The following is a 23,791-nucleotide window of genomic DNA, read 5'->3' on the forward strand; positions in this document are numbered from 1 at the left end:
AGAATCGCTCAGATTTACATTAGTCCCTTGCAACTCAAGGTGTGGTGAATGGACCAGCCTTGTGTTGGTCCTTGGGAACACCTAGCCATTGTGCTTACAATGAGGTCAGAATTGTTCCTTACATCTATGGGTTTTGTTTCTCTTTTTCTGAGTAATTAGTGTATATAAAGGACAAATGAGTCTTAATCTACCTTATTATTAATTAGCATCCTCATATCAGAGAAAACATTTGGCCTTGAGTTCTTTGTGATTGGATTATTTCACTTAGCATATTGTTCAGCTCCATCCATTTACCTGCAAATGCCATATTTTCATTCTTTTTAAGGCTGAGTAATATTCCATTGTATATATAAACCACATTTTCTTCATCCACTCATCTATTGAAGGGCACCTAGGTTTGTTCCCTAGTTTAGCTACTATGAATTGAGCAGCTATAAACATTAATGTGGTGGCATCAGGGTAGCATGTTCATTTTAAGTCCTCTGAGTATAAACTGAGGAATGAGATAGCTGCATCAAATGGTGGTTCTGTTTCAATTTTTCTAAGGAATCTCCATAATGCTTTCCATAATGGTTGCATCAATTTGCAGTCCTACCAACAATGTATGAGTGTACCATTTCCCCCACATCCTTGGCAACATGTATTGTTGTCTGCGTTCTTGATGATTGCCATTCTGCTTTGGAAGGTAAGTAGAGCTCCTGAGGACAGTGGGTGGAACCATTAGCCACCCTCTGGTGATGCATCTTTCTTCTACCATAGAGAACTAGAGGAACATACCATATTTGGCCAATGGGAAATGCTGACCACCCGTTGGGAAGATTTAGTGGCCCTGTGTAGAAAGCTTGTGTGTATAATAGAAAAAAAACTGCTCTCAACATGCTCCCCAAGCTTTTAAAACTTTTTCTAGAAATGAAAATTCGAAATGTCAAAAGGTTGCTGAGACACAATAAAGTTAGAAAATAACATCTTGTAAGTACCCATTTATTTTTTAAAAATCCAAAATATTTTCAGAAGTGATTTGAAATGCAGTCATAAGGCCCCCTCTAGGAGGCACACATGTTCATATTTGATCAGTGGGTTAGAGGACATGAAGAATATTTTAACCCTGAAAAGGAGAAGGAGGTCCTATGCCAGAGTGGTTGTACATAAAAAACATTTTTCATATTATAAACATCATTTTGTGTGTGCATTTTATTCATTACTGTATATATAGTTGACAATGATAAGTATTTTTTAAATATCTAGACTTTCTAAAGTTTTAAAGTGCCTGATACATGGTAAAAGTGGAAGTGGTAAAATATAACACATTTTGTAAATTTTTTTGGTTAAAATTCTCATGAAATATTTTGGGGAGGCAGTAACAAACCTCTTGTTGAGTAGTACACAGTTGTGTAGGTCCTTGGGAACACCTTGCCAATGTGCTTACAATGAGGCCAGAGTTGTTCCTTACATCTATGTGTTTTGTTTCACTTTGCTGAGTATGTAGTGTATATAAAGGACAAATGAGTCCTAATTTACATATAGTCTTTCTAGATGTTAAAGAGGTTGCCACTGTATGACAAAAGTAGAATTAATAAACAAGGTATGTGTGTGTTGTGTTAAAATTTCTAGGAAGTATTGTCCTCTGAAAATTTGAGCATTATAGCCCACCAGGTGGGTGAAGGGCCAGAATGCTCATATTTTGAAGACATTTTCAAATTAGAACTATTGTTACATGTGTGTGGTTTATTCCAGACTGTCATATACAAAGTGGACAAATTGAGTCCCTACTTAAAACATCCAGTCTTTCTAGATGTTTAGAGGTACCCAATATATGTTAAATATAGAGGTAGCAAAAGATCACTTCAGAATATTTTTTTGCTAAACTTCATATGAAATATTGTCTTTTGGGAATGGAACTCTTAAACCACCTCTGTGAGCAGTATAGTACTGTCTGTACGTATTCAGTGATATGGAGGAGGTGGGAGGGATGCAATTGCAAAAGGTAATATGTTAGTATGTTCACACATGGACATTTTTAGACATCAGTTTGCTGGATGCTTTCTTGCATTTTGTTTTGCTGTGTATTTAGTTTATATAGTGGACAAATGCATCGCCATTGCAACATCTAGTCTCTCGATGTTAAAGAGGTTGCCAGTGTATGACCAAGTTGTTAGTAAAATGAGTACATTTTGTGTTGGAATTCATAAGAAAGCTTGTCCTCTGTAAATTACTGTTGGACATAAAGTTGTTCAACCATCTTTAAGTGTTATGTATGCCTGTATTGTCCACTGGACAAAAAGTAGAGAGAAGGATGTGAGAGAGGAAATGTTCAAGGACAATTGGTCATATTAGAAGATACCTCGGATTTTAACCATTGCTATGTGAACAATTTTATTTACCAGTGCTGTGTGCATAGAGGACAGCTTATTATGTGGAGTGTCTAGTCCTTCTATATATTTAGAAGTGCTTGACACATTTAAAAGTAGAAGTAATTGAATAAAAGTTTTTTAAAATAACTCTTAAAAAGTGATTCAAAATACTATGTTTGCAATTGTTAAACCACTTCTGAATGGAATTGTTAAACCACCTCTGAATGGTTTGCTGCCTATTATTGTTCATTGGGCTAAGGGAGGTGGAAGGGAAGAGGCTACACAAGGTTTTTTGTTAGAGTGTGCAATAAAATCTCAGGTAACTCCTTGCCTTGTAAGGTGTGTTTCATTTAACTTTGCTGTACTGTATATAGTATGTATATCCTGGAAATGAAGTCCTAATTTTATAATGTTTAGTCTCTAGATATGAAAGAAGTTGACAATATTTGACAAAAGTAGAGTTGGTAAACTAATACATTTTCTGTAGTGTGTGTTAAAATTCATAGAAAGGCATTCTTCTGAAAAGAACTTTTACAAGTGAAATTGTAACATCACATCTGAGTGACACAGGTACCTATATCAGATGTGACATAGGAGAAATAAATAGGAAGAAATGAAGGATTCTAGGACAGAACGATCCAAATTTGAAGACATTTTCAGATATAAACATTGTCATGTGTGGAGTTTTTTCAACACTACTGGACACACTTAAGTCCTAATTTGAAAAATTTAGTCTTTCTGGATGTTTAGAAGAGCACAAAGTGTGTTAAAAATCGAGGTAATAAATAAAACATTTTGTTGAAATATTTGTTTTAAAACTCATAAGGAGATAACTGTCTTTTGGAAATGGAGTGATCAAAACACCTCTCTGAGCAGTACATGTTATATTTGCTGTTTTGCTGGGAAAGGAAAAGAAAATGCAAAAGGTCAGCAAGCACCACACCCCTGGAAAACACTGATCTTTCTACCACGTCCGTGGTTTTACCTTTCCCAGTGACATTAGACTATGCACCTTTTCAAATTGCCCTCTTTCACTTAGAAATATTTGTGCAGGGCTGGGATGTGGCTCAAGCGGTGGCACGCTCGCCTGGCATGTGTGCGGCCCGGGCCCGGGTTCGATCCTCAGCACCACATACAAACAAAGATGTTGTGTCTGCTGAAAACAAAATAAATAAATTAATTAATTAAAAAAAAAAGAAATATGTGTGCAAATTTCCTTGGTGCCTTTTTGTGGCTTGATAGGTTATTTCTTTTTATTGCTGAGCAATTCCATTGTGTGGAATGACATTTTATTGTCAACTTCAGTCTTTTCCTCTTAAGGACTTCAGCTGATAAGATGAGGTCCATGCGCACTGTGGAAGGCAATCTGCTCACATAAATGTTCATTACATCTAAAGAAGGCCTTTTCAGCAATAGCCAGGCTGGTGTTTGATTGACTTTCTGGGTATGATGACCAAGTTGACACACAAAAGTAATCAACACAGAAAGTGGGTTTCTTTTGTCCTCTGTCCTATGGTCTCTGGGTGAACACCAAATGATTCTAAAAGGGGAAAAAATGATCACAGCTGTGATTTAGAAAGATTCCCAGGATGAATTATGAAAAGTATATCATAAAAGACCGCTGTCATGGGCAATGGTGACAAAGAGAAAAGATGAAATGGAGTCAAGGCAGGCAGGATGCAGAGACCTTAGCCACCAGTGAAAACACAGTCCCCAGGGAAGTCCCAGCTTCTCCTATGTCATTCACAGATCCTCAGCCAAGACATGGGCATATCTATGTCAAAGATAAATAAAACCAGTCAAGGTTTTAATCAATATTATACAATGGCAGTGGTGAAGAGTTTCCAGCAAGAACCAAGTTCAACTTTGTGCAGAAAGGACTGGATATTTTAAATGGAGAACTGAACTAGTAAGAGGGAGGGTGGGGGGAAGGCTGAGGAACAAAAATTTAAAAGTGCAAAGTGTAATTGTCCAAGTTCAGGTTCTGTCCTCCCACAGAGACTAAGGCAGAGGCCCTTGTCTCCCTGATGATTGCATTCCAAAGGAATGGTTTTCAGGGACTTGAGAAATGCACTCCTGGGTTGTAGGAGATACACATTTCTATATGCCAAGGGACAGAGGGAAGACTCACAATGGTAAATCCTTTAGAGTGATTGCTTTGAGAAAGAGAGGTCAGGCCCTTTCATGAAATGTTAGCTGTAACAAACGGTGAATTCTTTGAGCAGTCCTGAGTTTCCTGAGGCAGGTACTTTAAGGGGAAGGGCTAGGTTCATCCTGCAGATATGGCCTTGAACTATTGGAAACCATGTGAGTGTTTGTTTGAGTCTTTTAATGTAGAAGAAAGCAATAAAGAAAATCATTGTGGAGTTTTTATAAGCCATAGTTGAGGCCTAGTTGAGAAGGCAGTTCAGCAGAGCCTTCCTGCTTGGTCCAAAAGAGAGGCTGTATGATTCACTGTTCCTCATCCCCCAAAAACTTGGACATAGTTTTCCAATTCCCTTAGCTTCAGACTTTGCAGATCTAAGGCAACCCTCAGGCTGGGCTTCCAGCATCTCTACCTCAGACTTCTGCTGGCCCAAGGGAGGAGTGGAGCCAGATAGCATCTGAGTCCCCAGGATGTGATGAAATCCCTTTACTCCTTGTGGTGAGATAAAGAAACCCATGCCTGAAAAAGGACAAGTAGGACTAGTCATGCAGCAGCACATGTGGCTTCCCACTAGGTCACAAATTTTACACTCAATGACTGGCCATGTTCTTCAGCAATGGCCACTCCCTATGTTCATGCCTGTACCCTTCCATCAGATTTCCATCAGGGTTTCAAGGTAAAAACACATCCACCTGTTAATTAATCCCAGGAGAACATTACAAACTGCAGAAGCTTGAAAGTGCTAAGTGGATTGTTGACTGTGCTTCTTGTGTCTTCCAGGGGAGAGGGATGGTGAAGGAGTCTTTGGGATCTGATCGGGATCCCATGGAGACTTTGTGGAAGAAACAAGTCCAAGGTCCCTGTGTCCTCCCTGCCAGAACAGAACTTTCTCTTTCAAGCCCTGTGCAATAATATTACACAAATCTCCCAAAGTGTTCCACATATTCGGTGAGGAAAGAAGAGTATAATTATGATGAGATGTACTGATAAAAATCAGGGGCCAGAGTAGGGGCACAGCTCAGTGGTAGACACAAGCTTAGCCTATGTGAGGCCCTGGGTTTCCTCTCCCCCAACCCTGGAGGAGGCAATGGAAAAACAGGAGTAGGGGAAAGAGGAAGAGGAGGTTGTTAGTTGAGAACCTTTTAAGGAATGGAATTTTCATTTTCTCCAAGAGAGCCAGGCTGAATGACTTGTAGTGTGATCTGTGATGCCATTTTGTAGAAGCTAAGTTGCTATTTCAACTAAAAATGGTAAGGACATTTTGATGCTGATTTGATTAAGTTCAGTACAGCTATACTAAGATGTATATTCAATTGACCCAAATCTCTTCTCTCTTCATACCACTCTGTCTATTTAAATGATTATAGAACCTTCTTAGATATTGCTTGGAGAGTCTACAGAATTGATGCATCATTTATTTAAGATCTACTGCTGTCCTTTTTTATCCTCTGCCACATTTAAATTAATACTTTTCATCATCAACACAGTCTGAAAGTTGTGTCCTCAGCTATAAAGTGGTCATGTAGATAATCCAAAACATACTAATATGAAAATATTTACAATGTCCCCTAAATGAGAACATGCTATTAGAGAGAAATGATGTGAACTCATCATTGACCTAGGAATACAGTGGGGACCTCAATTTTAAAGCATCATATTAGTTACTTAATTGGATTTTGGATCTGAAGGAAATTGTGAAACAAGTTTTTCTCACGTGACACCATCAGGCATCTGCCATTGCTATTCTCTCTACTAACTAAGGGAATACCTGGAAGTATCAAATGAAAGGTTTTGGAAGCTAAAAAGGGGTGTCTGTTTGTTTTCTAAATATGTCCATTACTTTGGGGGTTTCTTGATTGGGTGGTCTACAGATAGAAAAGTTACATAGGAAATGTGATCCTCATATTCTCTTGGACTACAGCATATCAACAGGATGACCATATAACTTGGTTTTTCTGAGATCTCAGTTGTATTTTTGACCATGGTGTTCTTCCCATTTCAGCACTGGACATGGTTGTTCCATTTTTAATGAAATATCTTTTATTAATAGCTATAGAAGAAACTGTGGCAGATCTTTACAGGAATCCCCTTATCCATCAGAGGGATCCCAGGTTCCCCAGGGGATACCTGTAGCCACAGATAACACTGAACCCTATAGATACCATGTGTTTTCCTTAGGTCAAGGATTTCCAACTCCTCACTTAAATGAAGGACTGTAGAGCTTCTCTTTGGTGTGTTAGACTTGTCAGCATCATTACTCTTGTAATTTGAGGACATTATGAAGTAAACTAAGGGTTATTTGAACCTTAGTTTTACAACCCAAGGATTGATTGCCATGCTGTCATGTTAAGTATGGCCACTAAGTGATTAATAGGCAGGTAGATCATACAGTGTGGATCCCCTGGACAAACGGATGATTCACATTCCAGGCAGGACAGAGAAGGATGGTATGGGATTTATCATAATACATGGAATGGTGCTCAAGTTTATTGAATAATTTTCAAACCTGGTTGGCTGCCGGCAACTGAAACCACAGAAATAAAAACCATGGATAAGGAGTACTAATACACTAGTGGTTCAGGTTTCTGCCACAGTCTTTCCTATGAGCATATGATGTACCAGTGTTGACCTTCAGGCAGGGCCCACTTAAAAAATAAAACCACACCAGTTATTTCACCAGAGGAGATTTAATATAAAATTGTTCTTTAGGAAAAGGAGAGAAACAGCATGTTAAAAAGAGGGCAGTTGTAACCTCATGCCAATGTCAAGTGAACAATGAACAGTCTGGGCCCAGCACCTCTCGGAGGGACACAGCTGCTCCACGCACGTGCAAGGTAGGCGGAACCTTGACCACCAACAAAACAGGCCCAGTGGCCCGCCAGACACATCGCCCCGGTTGGGGGAGGGGCAGAGCCGCCAGGCGCCTGCAAGGTAGGCGGACCAGCGACCCACCAGCAGAACAGGCACAGCAATCCGCAGAGCGGCAGAGCCACCCACGAGCCTGCAAGGTAGGCAGACCTGCGACCCACCAGCAGGTCAGGCCCAGCAACCTGCGGAGGGGCACAGCTGCCCCACGCGCCTGCAAGGTAGGCGGAACCGTGACCACTGACAAAACAGGCCAGTGGCCCGCCAGACACATGCCCCGGTTGGGGGAGGGGCAGAGCCGCCACCAGCGCCTGTTAGGTAGACAGAACTGCAACCGACAGACAGAACAGGCCTAGCGGCCAGCGGAGGGGCAGAGACACTGCTCACGCCTGCAAGGTAGGCGGACGTATGACCACCGAAAGAACAAGCCCACTGAAAGTACAGGCCCAGCGGCCTGCCAGCCTGGTAGGCACATTGCCCCAATTGGAGGAGGGGAAGAACCACCGCCAAAGCCTGCGAGGAGACTTTGCAACTATACAAGAGCAATATAAATATATAGGGGGAAAAATCAATAACACAACAGTTTCACCAAGCAGAAAGAAACGCGATCAGTATGAAAAGACAAGGAAAGAAAGTAACACAAGAAATGCAAGTCAACTCAACTTTAGAAGAGGTAATATCTGCAGCAGATGGAATGTCAGATAAAGAATTCAGGATATACATGCTTCAGATGATCTGGAGTCTCAAGGAAGACATTAGACAGCAAAATCAGACAATGAAAGACCACTTCGACCACTTCGACAATGAATTACATAAACAAATCCAAGAAGCAAAAGATCAATTATACAGGGAGATAGAGGTTATAAAAAACAAACAAACAGAAATCCTGGAAATGCAGGAAACAATAAACCAACTTAAAAACTCAATTGAGAATACTACTAGCAGAGTAGAACACTTAGAAGATAGAACATCAGACAATGAAGACAAAGTATTTCAACTGGAGAAGAACATAGACAGCTCAGCAAAGCTGTTAAGAAACCATGAGCAGAACATTCAAGAAATATGGGATAACATAAAGAGACGAAACTTAAGAGTCATTGGGATACAGGAAGGTATTGAGGTCCAAACCAAAGGAATGAGCAATCTATTCAACGAAATAATACGAGAAACTTCCCAGACTTGAAGAATGAGACAGAATCCCAAATCCTAGAAGCCTACAGGACGCCAAATGTGCAAACTCATAAGAGATCCACACCTAGACACATTATAATGAAGATGCCCAACATACAGAATAAGGACAGAATTTTAAAAGCTACAAGAGAAAGGAAGCAGATTACATTTAGGGGTAAACCAATCAGGATAACAGCTGATCTTTCAACACAGACTCTGAAAGCTAGAAGATCCTGGAATAACATATTTCAAACACTGAAAGAAAATGGGTTCCAACCAAGAATTGTGTATCCAGCAAAATTAAGCTTCAGGATGGAAGATGAAATTAAAACCTTCCATGATAAACAAAAGTTAAAAGAATTTGCAGCTAGAAAACCATCTCTTCAAAACATCCTCGGCAAAATATTACAGGAAGAGGAAATGGAAAATATCAATGAAAACCAACAGCTGGAGGTAGTACAGTAAAGGGGGGGGGGAATAATCAAAGAGGAAAACAAACCATGTTTAGTAACATAAATAAACAAATATGGCTGGAAGAACAACCCATATCTCAATAATAACCCTAAATGTTAATGGCTTAAACTCACCAATTAAGAGACACAGGCTAGTAGAATGGATCATAAAACAAGACCCAACAATATGCTGCCTTCAGGAGACGCATTTGATAGGAAAAGACATACATAGACTGAAGGTGAAAGGTTGGGAAAAATCATATCACTCATATGGACTTCGGAAACAAGCAGGAGTGTCCACACTCATACCAAATAAAATAGATTTCAAGCCAAAGTTAATCAAAAGGGATGAAGAGGGACACTACATACTGCTCAAGGGAACCATACTCCAACAAGACATAACAATCATAAATATATATGCCCCAAACAATGGTGCAGCTATGTTCATCAAACAAACTCTTCTCAAGTTCAAGAGTCTAATAGACCAACATACAATAATCATGGGAGACTTCAACACACCTCTCTCACCACTTGACAGATCTTCCAAACAAAAGTTGAATAAGGAAACTATAGAACTCAATAACATAATTAATAACCTAGACTTAATTGACATATATAGAATGTACCACCCAAGATCAAGCAGTTACACTTTTTTCTCAGCAGCACATGGATCCTTCTCAAAAATAGATCATATATTATGTCACAGGGCAACTCTTAGACAATATAAAGGAGTAGAGATAATACCATGCATCTTATCTGATCATAATGGAATGAAATTGAAAATCAACGATAAAAGAAGTAAGGAAAAATCATGCATCACTTGGAGAATGAACAATAGGTTACTGAATGATCAATGGATTATAGAAGACATCAAGGAGGAAATTAAAAAATTCTTAGAGATAAATGAAAACACAGACACAACATATCGGAAACTATGGGACACATTGAAAGCAGTTCTAAGAGGAAAATTTATTGCTTGGAGTTCATTCCTTAAAAAAAGAAAAATCCAACAAATAAATGATCTAATACTTCAACTCAAAATCCTAGAAAAAGAAGAGCAAAACAACAGCAAAAGAAGTAGAAGACAAGAAATAATTAAAATCAGAGCTGAAATTAATGAAATCGAAACAAAAGAAACAATTGAAAAAATTGACAAAACTAAAAGTTGGTTCTTTGAAAAAATAAATCAAATCGACAGACCCTTAGCCACGCTAACGAAGAGAAGAAGAGAGAGAACTCAAATTACTAGCATACGGGATGAAAAAGGCAATATCACAACAGACACTTCAGAAATACAGAAGATTATCAGAAATTATTTTGAATCCTTATACTCCAATAAAATAGAAGATAGTGAAGGCATCGATAAATTTCTTAAGTCATATGATTTGCCCAGATTGAGTCAGGAGGATATTGACAACCTAAACAGACCAATATCAATTGAGGAAATAGAAGAAACCATCAAAAGACTACCAACTAAGAAAAGCCCAGGACCGGATGGGTATACAGCAGAGTTTTACAAAACCTTTAAAGAGGAACTAATACCAATACTTTTCAAGCTATTTCAGGAAATAGAAAAAGAGAGAGAACTTCCAAATTCATTCTATGAGGCCAACATCACCCTGATTCCTAAACCAGCCAAGACACTTCAAAGAAAGAAAACTACAGACCAATATCTCTAATGAACCTAGATGCAAAAATCCTCAATAAACTTCTAGCGAACCGGATACAAAAACATCAAAAAAATTGTGCACCATGATCAGGTAGGATTTATCCCTGGGATGCAAGGTTGGTTCAACATACGGAAATCAATAAATGTTATTCACCACATCAATAGGCTTAAAAATAAGAACCATATGATCATCTCGATAGATGTGGAAAAAGCATTTGACAAAGTACAGCATCACTTTATGTTCAAAACTCTAGAAAAACTAGGGATAACAGGAACATACCTCAATATTGTAAAAGCAATCTATGCTAAGCCTCAGGCTAGCATCATTCTGAATGGAGAAAAACTGAAGGCATTCCCTCTAAAATCTGGAACAAGACAGGGATGCCCTCTCTCACCACTTCTGTTCAACATAGTTCTTGAATCACTGGCCAGAGCAATTAGACAGACGAAAGAAATTAAAGGCATAAAAATAGGAAAAGAAAAACTCAAATTATCACTATTTGCAGATGACATGATTCTATACCTAGCAGAACCAAAAGGGTCTACAAAGGAACTATTAGAGCTAATAAATGAATTCAGCAAAGTGGCAGGATATAAAATCAACACGCATAAATCAAAGGCATTCCTGTATACCAGCGACAAATCCTCTGAAATGGAAATGAGGACAACCACCCCATTCACAATATCCTCAAAAAAAATAAAATACGTGGGAATCAACCTAACCAAAGTGGTGAAAGACTTGTACAATGAAAACTACAGAACCCTAAAGAGAGAAATAGAAGAAGATCTTAGAAGATGGAAAAATATACCCTGTTCATGGATAGGTAGAACTAACATCATCAAAATGGCAATATTACCAAAAGTTCTCTATAGGTTTAATGCAATGCCAATCAAAATCCCAACGGCATTTCTTGTAGAAATAGAGAAAGCAATCATGAAATTCATATGGAAAAATAAAAGACCCAGAATAGCAAAAACAATGCTAAGCAGAAAGTGTGAATCAGGTGGTATAGCTATACCAGACTTCAAACTATACTACAGAGCAATAGTAACAAAAACAGCATGTACTGGTACCAAAACAGGCGGGTGGACCAATGGTACAGAATAGAGGACACAGAAACCAATCCACAAAACTACAACTATCTTATATTCGATAAAGGGGCTAAAAGCATGCAATGGAAGAAGGATAGCATCTTCAACAAATGGTGCTGGGAAAACTGGAAATCCATATGCAACAAAATGAAACTGAATCCCTTTCTCTCGCCATGCACAAAAGTTAACTCAAAGTGGATCAAGGAACTTGATATCAAATCAGAGACATGGCGTCTGATAGAAGAAAAAGTTGGCTATGATCTACATACTGTGCGGTCGGGCTCCAAATTCCTCAATAGGACATCCATAGCACAAGTGTTAATAACTAGAATCAACAAATGGGACTTACTCAAACTAAAAAGTTTTTTCTCAGCAAAAGAAACAATAAGAGAGGTAAATAGGGAGCCTACATCCTGGGAACAAATCTTTACTCCTCACACTTCAGACAGAGCCCTAATATCCAGAATATACAAAGAACTCAAAAAATTAGACAATAAGATAACAAATAACCCAATCAACAAATGGGCCAAGGACCTGAACAGAAATTTCTCAGAGGAGGACATACAATCAATCAACAAGTATATGAAAAAATGCTCACCATCTCTAGCAGTCAGAGAAATGCAAATCAAAACCACCCTAAGATACCATCTCACTCCAGTAAGATTGGCAGCCATTAGGAAGTCAAACAACAACAAGTGCTGGCGAGGATGTGGGGAAAAGGGTACTCTTGTACATTGCTGGTGGGACTGCAAATTGGTGCGGCCAATTTGGAAAGCAGTATGGAGATTTCTTGGAAAGCTCGGAATGGAACCACCATTTGATCCAGCTATTCCCCTACTCGGTCTATTTCCTAAAGACCTAAAAAGAGCACACTATAGGGACACTGCTACATCCATGTTCATAGCAGCACAATTCACAATAGCAAGACTGTGGAACCAACCTAGATGCCCTTCAATAGATGAATGGATAAAAAAAATGTGGCATTTATACACAATGGAGTATTACTCTGCATTAAGAAATGACAAAATCATAGAATTTGGAGGGAAATGGATGGCATTAGAGCAGATTATGCTAAGTGAAGCTAGCCAATCCCTTAAAAACAAATGCCAAATGACTTCTTTGATATAAGGAGAGTAACTAAGAACAGAGTAGGGACGAAGAGCATGAGAAGAAGATTAACATTAAACAGGGATGAGAGGTGGGAGGGAAAGGGAGAGAGAAGGGAAATTGCATGGAAATGGAAAGAGACCCTCAGGGGTATACAAAATTACATACAAGAGGAAGTGAGGGGAAAGGAGGAAAAATATAAGGGGGAGAAATGAATTACAGTTGAGGGGGTAGAGATAGAAGAGGGGAGGGGAGGGGGGAGGGGGGATAGTAGAGGATAGGAAAGGCAGCAGAATACAACAGACACCAGAATGGCAATATGTAAATCAATGGTTGTGCAACTGATGAGATTCTGCAATCTGTATATGGGGTAAAAATGGGACTTCATATCCCACTTGAATCAAAGTGTGAAACATGATATATCAAGAACTATGTAATGTTTTGAACAACCTACAATAAAAATTAATTTTTAAAAAAAAAAAGAAATAATGACACAAAAAATAAATAAATAAATAAATAAATAAAATAAAAAAATAAAAAGGGGGCAGTTGTAACTCAGGCCAATGTCAAGTGAACAATGAACAGTCTGGGGTCACCAGGGACCTACATCTACACACATACACAGACTTCAGGCTTTTGAAGAGGACAAGGCTGCCATTGGAACAAGAAGCTGACCTCTGGCAAAGGCACAGACCTGAAGGCAGCTGGCCCACAGAAGCTGCCTGCCACAGCAGCAGGGTATGGGCAGGCTAGATGGAACTGGTCTATACAAACAATTTGCCAAGTATTCATACAGCTGATTGAGGTTGCAGCATTGTGACTCCTGAAATGGCCATTGCACCAGGTCAGCATGAGGGTGAGGCTAGAGATGGTCATCGTGAATTGTTGGGCCCCTTACCCTGATTATTCTCTTCCAGAACCTGGAAGGGAAGTGCTTTTCCACTAGGTCCTCACAGCGTCTCACCAGTGCCTTCCACTGCAATGCTGCAGACAGAGAGCAGAGTGCAGGGAGACAGGCAGTGAGCTAGTGCTGGCCTGGTCAGGTCTCTGGGTGCTGCTGGACCAGTCTGTAAGCTAGTTGTTCTAAAATCTAAACTCAGTGGTCTTGTGAGAGCCACCATCCTGTCTTGGCTTTGGTTTCCCTTTCCTCTGGTAGCATTTCTGGTGCTAGCTAGGTTTTGGCTTTTTCTGGTGGCTGCTTCTAGGCAGCCTGTTTGGTGGCAGCATCAGTTTGTCCGTTCCATTTTTTGCCACTGGACCTTTGTAGTGGACAATTGCCACCTCCTTTAGTTCCCATACTACTTCTGGAAGTTTCAAAATTTTTAGCTGGGTTCTTGGTCCCTATTTGTCTGTGGTAAGGAGTCCTCTTCCCTTGTTGAAGGCTCCATGGACATGAGGAGTAGGAAGTCATCCCAGACTTGGTGTAGACGTAGGCTCAGTGTTGGCTCGCTGGTCTTGGCTGAGTTCTAATGTCCTGGTTAATGTCCATATTTCTGCTCTTTGTGCTGACCATCCTTGGAGAAGTGACTCCATTTCCATCCCTTTAGACTCATACACCACAGCATACCCCGCCATCCTCTTTTTATCTGCTATAAAACTGCTTTTATTAGTATAAAGGACCAAGTCTGGGTATTGGAGTGGGCTGTCCATCAGCTCTGGTCTGCTGGAAATTATTTTATCTACTATTTCCAAACAGTTATGCTCAGGGGCCCTGCCTCACCCACTAGGAAGGTAGCTGACTTTAGAGTTTGTGTAACTTGCAGTTTTATGAGTGGATTCTCATGTAGTGACCCTTGAGATCAGGTCATTTGTGAAGTATGAGCACATGGTGACCTTTGTTGTCCTTCAGGGTTACAACTCAGTGTGCATTGAGGTTTTGTCCCAGTCTCAGCTTGTCAGCTTCTCTTATCAGCAAAGTAGTGACTGCTGGGGGCTCTGAGTCAGGGCCCCATCTAGCTGTGACTGAGTTAGTTTGTTTAGATAACTACCCCACTGGCCTTTGCCAAGATCCCAGTTCTTGGGTAGGGACTCCCAAATTCATTCTGTTCTTGTCCTGAACAAAGAGGTTGAACCCTCTGATTACATCAGGAGGTCCCTGGGCTGGGGCCTCAAGATTTTGGCCTTGATTGTCTGAAAGGCCACCTCCTGGTTTGTTCCTCACTCAATGGGACTTTTTTCCCCCTCCTTTCAAGGTCTCCTACAGGGGCCTGTCTAAGTCTGAAAATCCAGTCTCTATATTCTGCAGCATCCTGTTGTTCCTAGGAACTCTCAGAATTTTCACAATGGTGGGCGTAGGGATGGCAAAAAATGCAAATTGTTTTTGTTGTTGTTATTGTTTCTATTTTTAGATCCAGCATTCACCATCCTTGTATCATGTTAAAAACCTAATGACTGAATTTTTCTCTGACAGATTTGTGTCTTTATTTATTTTGACATGCAATATCTTGCCCCTGTTAGTAGGGAAAGGAGGACCTTTGTTCCTTCTAGGCATTGAGCCTCTGTTGAGCTGGCCATCAGAAGGTTATTAACATGTTGTAACATGACAGACATGAGTGTCTGTCCTGGAAACCAGTCAAGTCAGTGGCTAAGCCTCTGCTGAAGAGTGTAGGGGAGTTCTTGCATACTTGAGGGAGTCTCATATAAGTGATCTGTTTCTTAGTTCCTGTTTGTGGGTTTTTCTTCTCTTCTCTCCTCCTCCTCCTCCTCCTCTTCCTCCTCCTCCTCTTCCTCCTCCTCCTCTTCCTCCTCCTCCTTCTTCTCTCTCTCTCTCTCTCTCTCTCTCTCTCTCTCTCTCTCTCTCTCTTTATAAGGCAAACAATGTTAAAACCAAGTTGTGGAAGGCTCACACTGATACTGATATCATCGTGTTATTTTTTTTTTAGTTGTATTTCCCTGACAACATTTAGTCAAAATATGTTCTTCTCAAAAGGGAAGCTTTTTACTCCTTTTACATGTGAGTAAGCAAACACTGGGCAATTTTTGACACCTGGGAAACTTGTATTTTATTGAGAGAGGATGGCTGAGGAATCATTACATTTAGGGACTGAGAGCTCCTGCAAAAAAGATGAGGAAGAATGGCCGTGGGAGGGAATAAGAAAGCAAGCACTTGTGGGTTTTTTTTGGGGGGGCGGGAGGTGTTCTTAGAAAATCTCTACTGTATTTCCCTCTTTGATGTTTGGGTCCTTTTAGGGTTAAAGAACATCATCCTGATTTAATTCTTTATATTTCCTTAACATCATGACATGAGTGGCTGTCATGTGCCCATTATGTGAAAGTTCTCACCTTGAGATGGTGTCTCACAACAAGGCGAGAATGCACACCTTGGTCTGCCTGGTCACTCTCTTTGTAGAGATTTAGGTGGCTCTTTGCATCAATATCAGGTAAGTATAAGCCCCTGACCTGGACCAACTTCCCATAGAGGGACTTTTGATCCTCTTGGTTTGGTGCTGCCTTAAGCTTATGAGGTCACCATGGAATCACAATCAGGACTCACTCAGGCTCCATAGTCTGAAGATGGTGGAGCAAAGACTAAGTTGCTCAGGTTACATGCATGCACATAATAGAACTGACAGACAGACCTCCCCAGTAGGCAAACCTGTACTGAGTGACACTTCAGTCACTGGGAAGTGATTAGGTTCCCTTTCTACTGCAGGCAGCTCCTAACTTGGGCAAATGATTTTGGGGGACTAACCAGTTTAATTTCCTGTCATGAAATCTGCTTCTGTTCTTCTTCTGAGTTCATTCAGGAAGTAGTGAGAGCAAGGGCCATCATAGCTCCTGTGACATTCAGGATCTGGCATGTGACCAGGCAATGCCTATCCCTCTGTCAGGTTCCTAGACAAAGCCCCAATATATGTTACGGAAAATATAGAAAAATACCAAAAATAATGTTCATGGAAAGAGACAAGCAGCACTTGGAGAAATAGAAGAGCAAGGTTTCTTCAGTACTGCTGCAGCTCAGCAGAGTCTTCTCCAAAGGCTGACCACTGCCCTTTGTTCTCAGCATCTTTTATACAGTACAGACTTCTGGGTCTCAATGCTTTCTCATGCAAGTAACCTTGAGGTCTCTCCCCTTCTCTAGGCATCTCTGGTTCCTTCCATAGCTGCTGAGCAAGCATGTTAAGAGAAAGAGAAACTGGCAGGTTGCTATTTTCTATCAACTGAGTTTTATCTATTAACAGAGATAGAGGAAACATCTTAGGAAGGAGCTGCTGCTTCAGTGGCATCAACATTAACGTGAAAACTTGTTAGAAATTGCAAAAACTCAAACATCCACCAGACCCTCTGAATCTGCTTGTTGTTTGTCCAAAGAGGCCGGATACCATACACATATGTCTGTCATCTATCAGTCTATCTATCTATTGATCTGTCTGTCTGATTAGTTTGTTGGGCTTCCATAACTGTCACGTGCTTGGTGGCTGAAACAACAAAAATTTATTTTCCCACAGGTTGGATGCCTGAAGCCCAAGATCAAGGTGTCAGCAGATTTGATTTGTCCTGAGGCCTCTCACATTGACTTGCAGCTGCCCACCTTCTTGCTCTGTCTCTGGATGTATGTCTGAACTATTCTCCTTTTGAGAACATCAGTCAGATTGGATAATGCACTTTCTAATGGCCTCATTTTAATTTAGATAGCTCTATAGAGGTTCTATTTCCAAATTCAGTCATTTTCCATAGTCTGCAGGTTCCAGGGCAGCATCACCCTTGCTTCCAGCTTCTGGTGCGACCAGCAACCCTTGGTGTTCCTGGGTGTGTAGGTGCACCTCTCTGGCCCTTGCCCATCTTCACGTGACACTTTCCCTGTACTAATGTCTTCACAGATCACCTTCCTCTCTGTGTCTTTGTGTCTGTTCTTGGAAGGACACCAGCCCACTGGCCAAAGGGCTTCCTACTTCAGCATAAGCTCCACTTAACTAATTATGAGGGCAGTGACACTATTCCCAAAGCAGGTGGTATTTTGGGGATCTGGAACAGAAACCATCCACCCCATGCAGAACCCACCAGAGGCCTCTGATCAGAGGTGACAGGATGTGGCTTGTTTCCAGAGGCTTCTCTCTGACTGTGGGTGCTAATTCTAATGTGTCACAATACCCCCAGTCCTTGGTGTTCTCATCAGTACCACTTGAGTCATATGAACCAGAACAATCTTAATGCCCCTCCCTTCCTGACCCCTGTGCATTCCCTCTGCAGTCATTCTTGACCTGCTGCAGGCTCCAGCTGTGTGGAACATACTACATTCCCACTAGTCCCAAGTGCCCATACCAACTGACAAACATCCACTCCCAAGTAGGTGCCAGCATTTCCAGCTGTGTCATCTGGGGTCCTCCAGGGATGCTGAGACTCTGTCACCAGGTGGGAGCAAACAACATATTCCAGTTCTAGTGAATCATTTTCCATGCTTTTCTCCCTGAGGTGGTGGATGGCAGTGGCTCTTTCCTGTTTACTACCTCAGTGTGAGTCTTTGCACTCACTTTGGGACAGGATGGAGGCCCGTGTAGTGGGACAATTCCACTTACTTGTGCAGTGGTATTTGGATATAGGCCAACTTCTAGATCTAAGCACCACAATTCATGGACCCCTTGACCCTTCAGGAGGGCAGTGAAGTAAGTGTCCTGGAGCAGACCAGAGAGAGTGGGTGGACTCACTCCATCATGGTGGCCATTCTTTAGGTCCATGCATCTGTACATGAGAGCCCCAGTGTGGGTCATTTTCTTTAGAATTAAAGAGAGACACAGGTGACCCTGGGCCATGGAGCCACAAGTGCTCCTCAGGGCCAATGCACTGACCACAAAGCCCAGATTCTCTGCAGTCCATCACTAGGAGCTTCAGCCATCTTTATGCCTTCTGCAGCGAGACACAGGGAGCTCAGCCATCAGGAGAAATGAGCCATGTGGAAAGGAGGCAGAGATGAACAACTGTACTGGGGATGTGCTCTCATCCAGGGAATGCAAGCCACATTTCTCCATGGCCCATGTACTCAGCAAGGGCTCCAGGCTGGGGAGCTCCCTTCTGCTCTCAGCCCAGACACCCAGAGTGTGAGCACAGAGCCTTGGGCGCACAAGAACATCTCAAATAATGAAAAGATTACAAACTGTCAAGTAAATTCAAGGTGGATTAAATCACTAATCTAGGCAATCTGGTGTCACGTTCCCAGTGACTTAAAAGCTCAGGGGTCACTCTAGGGGAACTGAAATAACTGGGCTGCATGAAATAACCACACAAGAGACAGAAATACCTTTTTCTTTAGGGGTTCTGTGATGGCTCCTCTGAACTTAAGGGTCCACAGAAAGAGAAAGAGAGAGCCTACATGTGCTAACCCCTTTTATTGAGGAGAAGCCATTCAAATGAGGCAAGGGGTCAGGTTTCAGGAGGCTGAGTCTAGCTTCAGGTTGTCCACTGTCAGCAGGTCGACTGACATCTAGGTAGGCCACACCCAAGGGCAGAGTAAGAGAAGGGGACTCTCAAAGGGCATTTCCATGGAACATTCTATCCCAAACAGCACAAGGGGTAATATCTCAAAGGAACCGGTGAGCATAGCTCCACCCATGGGGCTGCAGGAAGGCACACCTATGCACAAAGACACATTTCCATTTTCTCAACCCTAAAGATTGGGGCTACTATCTTTGGTTACCTAAGCAACCAGATCACAGGGTGACCGACAGTGCCACACCAATCAAAAGGGGAGGCAAACGCTGGTCACATGCTATGTTGGCCTCCCACAATCTGGGTCCAGATAGTGCTTGTGCCTGGTCACTTTCCTTGGCTCCAAAATAACTGTACAACCCATCATTGGTTGTGAGTTTCAGAGTTGATTTTTTAAAACTTGGGCAGCACCTAGGCCTGGAAAATATCTGTAAATAACTCACAGGAAAGAAGGTGTCAGAGTGAAGGAGAAAACCACCTGGAGGTCACACTTATGGTCACTTTTACTCCTTAAAAATCTGCAGAGCTTCCTTCCCCTTTGGCCAAGGAAAGTTGTCCAACTGTGTCCTGTTGACTCCACAGTCACATGAACACATGTATGGATGTGCACTCTAGAAGGTGGCAACAAGCTCCCCTTCCCATTAGAGGACTAGAACACATGTTTTCCACCTGTTTTACACAACCCAGATTATGAGGTTGGTTTGCTAAGGGCCTTATACCTGGGGATGCCAGGGAGCTTCCATGCCCCATTCAACCAGCTGTTTGCTGGGTGACAGGGGATGAAGGGTGACCCTGAAAGCAGGGGTGAGAGCTGGTCAGCTGATAACACTTAGTTGGCCTCACCAATGCCTCTCTGTCATGAAATGGGAAGGGTGTCCAAATCTCGGCTTATGCCTCCCAGAAGTAAAGGAGTACTTCACCGGGGGTAAATGCATGACTGGGGAGCTTCCTGAGATGGCTCTAGTCCAGGTCTCACCATTTCTGCCAGGAATCTGGACAACAGGTGGCTTTGTGAAACCTCATAGACCCAGTAACAGAGCACCTGCAGCCCAGGGGCACAGCAAGCCAGCCACAGTGATTCCACAGAGGAACCGGTGACAGTGTAATGGGGAAGAAGGATCAGGCAAAGTCTGTGAGAAAGAGATCAAATTATTCACACCACCTTAAAGGAGGGCAGGTCTGAGATACTCACACTGCAAATGAGGCCTTGAAAATTGTTCTGAGAGCCACCAGTGCCAGAAGAAAGGGAAAGAGGTAGACTCCCTCTAGCTAGCTTGGGACACCCTCTCCCAGGTCATCAGTGTTGCCAGAATGCAGAGAACGCACAGGGACCCAATGGAGCACCATGGAGAGAAAGCACCTGCACAAGCTTTGGCTCCATGCAGCTCAGAGCCAAGGCATAGGCAGGTGGGCAAGAGGTCAGGCAGGGAGGCAGGGATTCTCCCATGAGGCCTGGGTGTTGAGAGCCACAGCCGAAGACTGCGGCACCTGGGAATTGGGAGAAGCTCCCAAAGGAGCGAATCAATCATTTTTAAAATCAATTTTTTGCATTAGTACCTTTTTGACATGGTACAAGATACAAATGATCTGCAAGCGCCCTCAGCACTGTCCCTCAGCCAACCAGTCTGCTTATCTCTCTAGCATGTTCAATGCACATATGGTCATAAATCCTTATACTCACCTTGCTGAGTGCACGGGGTGGTAAGTCAGCACCAAGCTGAGCACCTTTCTCTTTGTCTCTTTATCACAGATCTGGGGGGCCTCTTCCATCTTGGGAAATAGTTACATCTTTATCCTCAGCAGTACACCAAGACCCACTGCAGTAGTATCCACTATATTTAACCAGTTCCCACCAATGGATATTGAGGTAAAAGACATGAAATAAGCAAAAAATGTACCACGTGGTACCCTGAGGGAAATTGATATACTAAAAAATGACAGTCTGCCACGCGACCAGCACGCTAGCCTCATACTAGAGGTCCTAAGCATAGATGTTAACTAGTGAGATCAAAATAAACACAAATAAACTCAATTTACCTTTTTCTTGACCAGGTCTGAGACGGCCCTCCCCGGCTCCTGCTCCTCGAGCCACCTGGTGGGTAGCAAGGTTTAAACAAGAGACTAGCAGGAGAGAGGAAGGATACACCAGGGAGTGGCCTTTTATTGGGGAACAAGAAATTCAGGGGAAAATTCCATCCAATGAAGGTCCATGGGGACAGCATTCCAAGGCCAGGGTCAGTGATTGGTCTCAAGGTCAATGGTCAGTCACACCCCAACACGGAAGGGCTCTGGCACCTAAAAAGGGTGGGAATTTGTTCTGACACAGCTTGGCTGGAACGCCTCACACCCAGTCAGGGAGGTGCCCAATCACGTGTGAGAGTGGCTTCCCACATGACAAAAAAGCTTCCTGTTGGTGAAAATTGATTCAAGGATTCAGGGAAGACAGAGGCAATAGCTATATCCTCTGAGTGCATCTGGGGTCTCTGCCAACTATTCTGTAGCTTATGCCAGCAAAGAGAATGCTGGCCCATGCCAGGTTCGTTGTGAAAGTCCCGAGGTCCTACATTCATCAGCATGGACACCTGTGGTCATTATGGCCAGGCATTTGGGATCACAGACTTTGGTTTAGTGTGGTGTGTCTGACAGCACCTCCATCTGGGTTTGAATGAAATATCTGGAGATGGAGGAAGGTGGGGTGAGTCCTGTCCACACTGAAGCTCCCTGACCCTCTGTTCCTTTCTGCAAGTGGTGCCCAGGCAATCCTGCCAATAGTCATGTATCTCAGACTCATAGAGGAGAGCAAATCCTAGAGCGAGCATGAGATGAAAACACCATGTAAGGATTCTGGTTGTGGAAATGTACAAGGCAGGGTTGGTGAGAAAACTACCAGAGGGTAACAGGCACCCTGTTTTCCACACTTGGAATACTCTACAGTTTCCCTGTGGAACTAGTAAGATGACTAATACATGCTCAATGCCTAGCTGCTGTGGTAATGTCCTTCGAGAGGAGGCTCTGTGCTAGAGTCTTATCAGCCTCAACCTTAATCTCAGATACTCAGCTTTTGGGAATACAGGAACTCTCTTAGAGAACACCAATGTGTCACTATCCCTAAACCTGCCCACATAAGGGTAACTTTATACAGTGAGCAATATGTACTAATGATGTCAATGACCTAATGTAACCTCTGGATATAAATAAAGCTGGCAGCTCAGATGAGGAGCACTTTTACTTTGCTCCTACACCTTGCTTCTATCTCCTTTTGTTTTTTTTACACCACTGCCCTTTTGGTTTCCTGTACTTTCAACCTTCACCCTCTTTAGGAACAAGTACCTATGCCTCCTGATTCTGATGTTGATGTATACAGCAGCAGGGGTTCCTCTTGGGTGAATACCAGCAGGTAGGCAGCAGCAGCAGCTCATGCAATCACCATGCTGCTGCCCCCCATGCTGTGTCTGCACCTTAAGGACACAAAATATCCCAGGGTCACCCATCCAGGGTCCATGGTGTGAATGGTCCAAGAAGTTCCAGCCCTTCAATGACTGAGTATTCAATTTATTTTTTTTTTATTATTGGTTGTTCAAAACATTACAAAGCTCTTGACATATCATATTTCATACATTTGATTCAAGTGGGTTATGAACTCTCATTTTTACCCCGTATACAGATTGCAGAATCACATCAGTTACACATCCACATTTTTACACATTGCCACCAGCCCTCAAGTAACTTACGACTAATAGACTTCTTAAGTACTGGGTGAGAATTGCCATCGCCATCTCCTGCACACCCTGGGCATGGGGAGATCACAGAGGCTAGGTCAAATTGGAACTAGCTATCCTGTGTCCCCACACACCTGCCCTCTGAGGCTTGCCACCTCCTACCTCATTCTCATCTCCCCTTCCTCCCATGCAGGGTACCATATAAGATGTTAACTCATCAAATGTGAATTTCTGAAAAACTACAAGAATCTTTTCTTGAAGAGGGTGTCCCATGCAATGTTTGGGTGTTGTACATTTCATATGATAAGACCACTATTAGGGCAATCTGGAGGGATAGGCTTGGAGTTCAAAAGAGATGAACAGGACACCCCAAAGCCATCAGAGCTGTCATGTGACTCCAGCCTCAGCCAGTGGTCTAGATGTGGGCAGGCTCATGCCCTTGCCCATCTTCAGGGTGTCTGCCTTGATTCCTTCCAGGGATGGCAGTGTGGTGCTGAGGGTGCCTGGTGACTTACTGGGACTGGTAGGGCAGCTTTTCAACTCCTAGCCTCTACTTTTAGTTTCCTCATTTTCAAGACATCTTATTCTGTATTTAGACCTAATAGGAAGTAATCAGCTCAGTAGAAGATAGTCCCTGCTAGTGCTCTGTGGAACAGTGCCTAGATGGTGACACATGGCACAGAACACACAGAGAACTCCATGCAGAAGTCTGTCTGAAATGTCCTATTTCATTTCTGACCCCTACAGGGATTTTCCTAAAAACACTAGTGTTACTCCCCTGTGCTGCCTGGACAAAT

At 42.3% G+C, this 23,791-nt stretch overlaps 1 protein-coding gene across 1 annotated transcript in view; it reads right to left on the bottom strand.

The window, feature by feature from the left end:
* The window catches only part of LOC143400901 (serpin B9-like), a 50,094-nt gene extending 28,704 nt beyond the window's left edge, over positions 1-21,390 (bottom strand). The window contains exon 1 of the mRNA XM_076857867.1: positions 21,313-21,390. The gene's annotated coding sequence lies outside the window, so the exon portion shown is untranslated. The remainder of the gene's footprint in view (positions 1-21,312) is intronic.
* Positions 21,391-23,791: the final 2,401 nt, after the last annotated feature.

The sequence above is a fragment of the Callospermophilus lateralis genome, chromosome 6 (assembly GCF_048772815.1).
Source record: "Callospermophilus lateralis isolate mCalLat2 chromosome 6, mCalLat2.hap1, whole genome shotgun sequence".
NCBI lineage: Eukaryota > Metazoa > Chordata > Mammalia > Rodentia > Sciuridae > Callospermophilus > Callospermophilus lateralis.